General features: G+C 30.1%; 1 long non-coding RNA gene across 4 annotated transcripts; it reads left to right on the plus strand.

The window, feature by feature from the left end:
• Positions 1–1,460: 1,460 nt before the first annotated feature.
• On the plus strand, positions 1,461–3,709 carry LOC139845115 (uncharacterized). Of its 4 annotated transcripts, XR_011758205.1 has the most exons (5): positions 1,461–1,631; positions 1,708–1,741; positions 1,838–1,888; positions 2,111–2,321; positions 3,478–3,709. It is a non-coding gene; the product is annotated as an uncharacterized lncRNA (long non-coding RNA). The 4 variants fall into 4 exon arrangements; XR_011758203.1 differs by having other exon boundaries at positions 1,461–1,741; XR_011758204.1 differs by having other exon boundaries at positions 1,838–2,321.
• The last annotated feature ends 5,306 nt before the right edge of the window (positions 3,710–9,015 follow it).

The raw sequence follows: 9,015 nt of genomic DNA on the forward strand, positions 1-9,015 counted from the left end.
CATTTTGTGAAATTTATGTCATTAACGTACTTGAACACGACTTAATCACGTGGTTATTCACAAATAATTAGGTAATAACCTCATTGTGTACTTCCCTTTTTCGTCGTCCAACAACACTTCTATAGAGCATTTACAAGTTTCGGATTCTCCTGCCATTAGTATCAATCAATCCTAACTTATTTCATCTCTGTACGCACCACCATTTTCTTCAAAACACCTCTATATTCCTATTCTTAAATCACATGAAGCAGTAGTATGTTGTTTAGATTTTACAATCGTCTAAACCCCAAGAGATTTGAAGCACGATCTCTGTATAAAGACACATACTTTAAGAGTACTTTCTTGGGGTACGATATTTGTCTCCCATTTTACTCTCTTTTTTTTAACTACTCCGTATCATCCATCTACTTCTGAAAAAAAACCCTAATTTTCTCATCTTTATTTCATAAATTAGGGCTTTTGATTGAAAGCAAAACAAAATCAATATCAAAATCATTAGAGTTAAAGCCAAAAATAGGGCTACAAACTTACACAAATGTACCGATGACGCCTACATACTCATTTACGTCCTACCGTCGCCTACATACTTTCAAAAAGTGTACCGATATAAACAAAAACTTTAAAAAAGTGTACCAATGTAAACAAAAATGACTTGCTACCGGCTAAACTAGTTAAAATCAACACGTGTCGTTCGTGGATTGGATCTTAATTCTTAAAAAAAAAAATCAGGTCAAAACTATAAAATGTTGATATTAGCACATTTTTTGAAAGTTTGTAGGCGACAATAGGACGTAAATGAGTTTGTGGGCGACATCGGTACATTTGTGTAAGTTTGTAGCCTATTTTTTGCTTTAACCCAAATCATTAATTTCTGATCCCATGTGTCTTAGATTAACATCAACAGTACCAGTGTTACAAGTTTCGTCATCATTATCTCATTTGAGAGTTGATCCATACAAATTAGGGTGGAGTAATGGCATAGCTATCATCGTCATGGTCATAAGTGTTTACATCATCACTCCTGAACCGATTATGATTTCTAGGGTTTCGTTATTTAAAATATATAAACTTCTGATTTTTTTGTGTTCATGAGTTGTGCTGTTGAATTCAATTTTGTGATTTTCATGTGTGTATGTATAGTTTTTGTCTGATTATTTGTTATAATTTAACAAATTTTAATATGCACTGTACCATGTCATATGCCGATTCAAGATCGGTAAGGTAATCAGATCTCTTTCTTTAGTTTTAAAAAGACATTCAAACTAAAAACTATATCCATCAAACTGACGTGTTTTACCAGTTAATCAAAGGACGATATACAGTTTAAAGATCAGAGCACATAATTTAATGTATCTTAATCTGTTTATAGCTCTGGATTGTGCAGTATGATTCTCTAGATGAGCCTAAGGTGTTTAGCTTTACCTCTTTAGTTTCATGTTTACATTCCAATTCATAATATTCGCTCATTGTTACACAGCATAAGAACTTTTTGGAAAATAAAGTTTCGCAAACATATTGGTTAGAGAATCATACTGCACAATGAATGCAAGTTAAAGGCATTAGCTACGAAGTACAACTTTGTCCCTCACAAAAGCTTTGAGGCCTTTTGATTGTGATCGAGATGGATTTGTGTATGTTAATAATTATTATAGCATACTAGAAGTTTAGCGCGATGAGTCCCATCGTTTACCATGCTTTTTGATGTAGGATAGGAGAAGGTGATGGTGTTCCTGTCTTGGAAGTGAGTAATTCTAGAATATGAAATTTTTTATGCAATATTCTTGGTGTGTGTTTATATTACTTTTATACCTTTTGACATAGGAACTCAAACATGCAGGAAATAGAGGTGCAAATATTTATGATGAGCTTTGTGGGTACAGGATGTCAGGTTTGATGTTTTAAACCCGTTGACTACCTTTATTCTTTATTTTGCATGTTTCAATCCTGAATGTATGTACTTCTTATTAAGGTAATGCATATCACATCACAATAGCACACACAGATAGAAGATGGGCTATTTTGGCCATGTCACGAGCAATAAATAGGGTATAAAGTTGAAGTCTTTCATATATTTGATTCACGTTTATTCACATTTGTATGTATCGGTCAGGTCTTCGTCGTGATGAAGTGGACTATGTGAATTCCCATGCTATTTCTACACTTTTGATGTATAAGTTTCCATTAACTGCTCATGTAACATTATTAAAGATTTTGTACACTTAGTAATTTATTCATTGGGTGATATGGAGGATGGCCATGTTATAAAAACTTTGTTTTCAGATCATACAACTTCCGGTGACTTGGCGTTTTCATTCACAAAGGTAACTAAAAAATCTGGGAATCTTTTTTCTGTATAATCCTTAATATATCACCGCTAAATTGTTAGATTCAACATCGATTTTTTCAGCATATAATATACTGAGTAGTTATTTACCCTTCAATTGTTCAAGAACGATCGTGTTCTAGGGATATGAGTAGAATAGATTAGGATTTTTAATCATAAGTTGTTTTTTTTCTATTTCTTTTGATTCCTTATATCTGGGGTTTTGTAAAGTTTCCAACTTTTATTGATCAATGATCTTTTATGTATATTCTTGACGAGTTATTCTGCATGATGAGATCATAATAAGGTGTTTGGCAATGTGGGTAAAAATTTGATAGGAAACTGTAGGGTTTTATGATGTTGATTGATGTATGAACATCAGGATATTAAGTTTTGAAATGTTAGTTTTGTTACTTATAATATTTTATGTTAAATGATATTTTATTTCTGATGTTGAATCTCTGGTACCAATTAGGGTGCCATCGGTTATATTCTTGGGGCTGCTTGAGTGACCAAGGCATATTGACAGTTCTTGCCATAGATAAAGCAAATACAAAATCTTTCAGTCATGTGATGTTTTCTGAATTTTTATAATGTGACATTTAGATTAGATTTAGATCACTGCTATAATCTCCAAGGCTAGTGATGTTTTGTATCCTAATTCCTTCAAGTAATAAAATCATTCTTGCTTTTCAAAAAAAAAAAAAAAAAAGGATCACTGCTATAATCTTGTGTTTCAATAAAGGTTTGTGCTCTATTGCGATTGGCGGGGAATAGCTCCTTTATCGCTTAACTTGAGCACAACCCAGACCCTAATTATGGTAAAGGTTTTATGCATGTGACTGCTGTAAAGGAAATGCAGATTATAGCAGCCTTGTCAAATGCTTTTGGGTTTGGAGGAACAAATGTGTATACCTGGAATGGTGAGAGATGTTGGGTCAAGACCAAAAGATAGTTTGGGTTGACACGAGACATGGGTCGAACGGGTCAGATTTTATAGACGGGTTGGGTCTAAATGGGTTGGGTCGAGGCATGTATCTTCCAGTCCTGGTATGATTTGTGAATTGTCTTAATTTTACGTTATAATGTGTTTGTTTTATTAATTTCATGTGGTTGTTGATGTACGATTTCTATATTTTTAAATGTATTATCAGTTGCATACCTGAATTCAAGTGTGGCAGATGCAGTCGGATCAACGGTTATAGCTTCAACTTCTACTGAATATGAAGGTATACAATTATTGTAATATGTTTTTTTACTGGATTTATGTAACTATTCCAAGTGTTCCTTATTTGTTACACTATTTTTCTTCATTCAAAGTTGTGCTTCTATATTTTTTATTTGTGGTTTTCGATTTGGTCTTCTAAATTTTAGTTTAGAAAGAATTTTGGATGTTACTAAGCTGTTTTTGTTTTGTTGGTTTAGGTTTTAGTTTGATACATATTTACTTGGCTGTGACAATGTGGAAGCAATTAATGTTTTTGTTTACAAGAGTGACTTGGTATTTACAACAATAAATTTGCTGAGTTATTGACTGTTCACATGTTGTAGTATTTTTGGTTTCTGTTTTATATTTAGTTTTCCTGACTTCGTTGGATTGTCTATTTTCTTTTTATTAGTTGCATGATATGATATTATTAAATATCATTCTGTAACTAACAACATATATTAATAGATGATGTTGTTGTTTTTTTTTTAATTTATTATTATTTCATAGCTTTGTGACATTCTTCAACACGTTATGCAATTAAGCTTGTTACATTCTAAGAGGCCTCTTCCATTCTCTGGACATGAGCATTTTTGATAACACATGTAAAATATCGTGGGTGAGACACAACGTGTTATCCATATCTCTTTGATAGCAATTTTGGTGTCATTCTTCAGGTACCAATTGATAACTCGATTTAAGATTATATCCGGTAAATACATACTATTGTTATTTTGTGCACCGATTAGTGGATGGATTTTGAATTTTTATTAAACATGTTTATTTCCATTATTTTTAATCAACAAATAGATTTACATTCGCATATGCGGGATTGTGTATTCTTGTTGTTGTGAATAGATTTACATTCATATATGATTATTGTTCTTTTTAACTTTGTTTTGTTTCGATAAGAACATGATTGTATGATTTTTTCCATTTCCGGGAACCATTCAAATAATATAAAATATCATTTTATGGTAAGTTCGTCCAATAAAAAAATCCCGCGAATTCGCGGGCATTAAGCTAGTATATATATATATATATATATATATATATATATATATATATATATATATATAAAACTCTACTTTTTAATAGTACCTACAATTACTTTGTTTAATTGGTGGATAAGTGTCGGAGCCATCATTGATTTCACCATCTGCATAATAATCTTTGTTCCTTATGATATATACCTGCAATGAAAATTAAAAAAATGTATTACATTGATTATTGGTACCACAAAAATATTTTACTAGAACTTGTTATGAGTAAGAAAAAATAACAACACATGAAAAACAAAAAGAAAACCCTTAAAGACAGTGTGTTTGATTAAATGTAAGACGAGTGCATCTCCATCAATTAATTCATGACTAACAGAAAACCGCCTCCATCCAGCACTAAGCGCTTCATGACGAGCAATGTAAAGTGTAGGAAACTCTTCACCATTTTCATCAATCAAAGTGACGGTTTCATCATTCTTCGATAGGTATTTACTGCAGATATGACCTAGATACTGTTGTTGCATCCATGCCAATAATCATCACATTGTGTACAACAAACTCGGGTTCAAACGAGAACCACAAAAAGGGCGAGAACTGCGAGAAATTTTTAATTACATGGTTTTTATGCATTTATATTCAACAAATTACATATAAATGTTATTTAACGCTCATATCATTGGCAAACAAATGTTCACAATCACAAATTACATGTTCAATTGTCAATTATATGAAATGTTCGCATGTTCACAAACACATCTGCACATGTGAAGGAGAAATTATATATTTGATTTATATAGTTAGATTATAGGTTTTTTCAAACTAATTTTTGTTTAACATTACTCTCCAACATTTATATGTGACTCAAGTTACTCACATGTGAAAATCTTTGTAATTTAATGGTTCTCGCAGTTCTTGCCCTTTTTTTGCTTCTCGTTTGAACTTTTGACATTATGTCATTATGAATATATATATATATATATATATATATATATATATATATATATATATATATATATATATATATATATATATATATATATATATATATATATATATATATATATATAGGGGCAGATTCAAACGAGAATCACAAAAAGAGCGAAAACTGCGAGAACTTATTAATTTCTAAGTTTTTATGCATTTAAATGCAACAAATTATATGCAAATGTTAATTAATGCTCATATAATTAACAAACATATATTCATTACTACAAATTACAAGTTAAATTGTTAATTGTACGAAAGGTTCACATGTCCACAAACAAATATGCACATGTGAACGAGAAACTATATATTTGATTATATAGGTAAAAAATAAGTTTTTTTCACATTATTTTATGTTCATTCTTACTCTCCATCAACATTTATGACTGATTCAATCTACTCACATGTGAAAATCTTTGTAAATTAAAAGTTCTCGCAGTTCTCGCCTTTTTTGTGATTCTCGTTTGAACTTTTGACTATATATATATATATATATATATTGGTAGGATCAAGAGGGAAATAACCAATTAGAGTTTAGGGTTTAGGGTTTAGTCCCTAAACTCAAAACACTAAACCCTAAACTCTAAATCGGGCTAAATTTTACTTCACAAAACATGAAAAAAAACGTTAACATTCTTCACGATCAATATTATCTTGAATGTTATTTTTGTCAATCGTTTTCCCGCCTAAATAATAACATTCAACACGAAGTGTCTTTTTAAATGTTCATATAATATATATATATATATATATATATATATATATATATATATATATATATATATATATATATATATATATATATATATATATATATATATATATATATATATATGGCAGGATCAATGGGGAAGTAACCAATCGGGGGGAAGCAAATATTTTTTTTTTTCAGAATTTTTTTTTCAAACATCAAGATCACACGAAAATATGAACATTTAGAAAAGACACTTCGTGATGAATGTTATTATTTAGGCGGGAAAACGATCGAAAAAATAATATTAAAGATAATATTGTTCGTGAAGAATGTTAACGTTTTTTTCTTCATGTTTTGTGAAGTAAAATTTAGCCCAATTTAGAGTTTAGGGTTTAGGGTTTATTCCATAAACCCAAAACACTAAATCCTGTTTATAGGGTTTAGATATTAGGGTTTAGAAATTTAGGGTTTAGGGTTTAGATTTAGGGTTTAGATTGAGTTTTTAACACGAATGGTTTAGAGTTTAGGGTGTAGGGTTTGGTGTTTTGGGTTTATGGAACCTTAAATTTCTAAACCCTAATATCTAAACCCTATAAACCCTAATATCTAAAACCACAACATACGCTCGAAAAACACAATAATTGTTATATATTAGTTCTTCGAGCGTTTTCCGCCAAAATAAAAACATTTTTCACAAATTGTCTTTATTAAATGTTCATATTTTCATCCAATCTATAATGTTCGTGAAGAAAGTTTTTCAAAAAAAAAAAATTTGCTTCCCCCCGATTGGTTACTTCCCTCTTGATCATACCACTATATATATATATATATATATATATATATATATATATATATATATATATATATATATATATATATATATATATATATATATATATATATATATTGGTAGGATCAAGAGGGAAGTAACCAATCGGGGGGAAGCAAAATTTTTTTTTTCTTTTTCGTTTTTTGAAAAAACTTTGTTCACGAACATTATAGATTGGATGAAAATATGAATATTTAATAAAGACACTTTGTGATAAATATTTTTATTTTGGCGGGAAAACGCTCGAAGAATTAATATATAACAATTATCGTGTTTTTCGAGCGTATGTTGAGGTTTTAGATATTAGGGTTTATAGGGTTTAGAAATTTAGGGTTTAGATTTAGGATTTAGATTGAGTTTTTAACACGAACGGTTTAGAGTTTAGGGTTTAGGATTTTGGGACTAAACCTAAAACACTAAACCCTAAACTCTAAATCGGACTAAATTTTACTTCACAAAACATGAAGAAAAAAAACGTTAACATTCTTCACGATCAATATTATCTTGAATGTTATTTTGCCGATCGTTTTCCCGCCTAAATAATAACATTCATCACGAAGTGTCTTTTTTAAATGTTCATATTTTCGTGTGATCTTGATGCCTGAAAATTTTTCCAAAAAAATGAAAAAAAAATTGCTTCCCCATTGATCCTGCCCCTATATATATATATATATATATATATATATATATAGGGGCAGGATCAATGGGGAATTAACCAATCGGTGAGAAGCGGGGGAAGCAAAAAAAAAAATTTCATTTTTTGAAAAAACTTTGTTCACGAACATTATAGATTGGATGAAAATAAGAACATTTAGAAAAGACACTTCGTGATGAATATTATTATTTTGACGGGAAAACGATCGACAAAAATAATATTGAAGATAATATTGTTCGTGAAGAATGTTAACGTTTTTTTTTCTTCATGTTTTGGGAAGTAAAATTTAGCCCGATTTAGAGTTTAGGGTTTGGTGTTTTGAGTTTATTCCATAAACCCAAAATACCAAACCCTAAACCCTAAACCCTAAACTCTAAACCGTTCGTGTTAAAAACTCAATCTAAATCCTAAATCTAAACTCTAAATCTAAACCCTAAACCCTAAATTTCTAAACCCTAATATCTAAACCCTATAAACCCTAATATCTAAACCATAATGTCTAAAACCTCAACATACGCTCGAAAAACACGATAATTGTTATATATTACTTCTTCGAGCGTTTTCCCGCCAAAATAATAACATTCATCACGAAGTGTCTTTTCTAAATGTTCTTATTTTCATCCAATCTATAATGTTCGTGAACAAAGTTTTTTCAAAAAACGAAAAAAAAATTTTTGCTTCCCCCCGATTGGTTACTTCCCTCTTGATCCTACCACTATATATATATATATATATATATATATATATATATATATATATATATATATATATATATATGTCATTATGAATGACAACTGAAGTAAAGTAACTAACCAGCGATCCACCATTCACATGTGACTGAAACATGGGCTTAACAAATGAAGTTCTTCGGCTTTGTTTATAACGTATTCTCTAGCTTTAAGCTTCAATTCAAGTTCTTCGGCTTTGTTTATAACGTATTCTCTAGCTTCATCAGATACATAAACTCGGTTTCCCAACTCCTTTTGTGATGAAAAATCGTGTGTACATTTATCAGTTCAGATTAACGCAGCGGATAGTTAAAATAATAATCTTTTATTATTTCATAAAAAATTTACAAGATTAAATTTTCACTTATTTAATGAAACATACACACGATTAATTTATCCCAATGATCCAGTTACACCATAATAATTGTCAAAAATATGTAATTCAAAAGTGAGTTAACGATATACCTTTCTTGAAGAAACTGATTGAAGGAGAGAAACCTACGATCAAAAATATGACCGTCTCTTAGGATAGTCCACTACACTTTCAAACAACGCCAATGGATGATAGTTCAAACCCAAGTAGCTTATTAATAT

Source organism: Rutidosis leptorrhynchoides, chromosome 4 (assembly GCF_046630445.1).
Source record: "Rutidosis leptorrhynchoides isolate AG116_Rl617_1_P2 chromosome 4, CSIRO_AGI_Rlap_v1, whole genome shotgun sequence".
NCBI classification, from domain to species: Eukaryota; Viridiplantae; Streptophyta; class Magnoliopsida; order Asterales; family Asteraceae; genus Rutidosis; species Rutidosis leptorrhynchoides.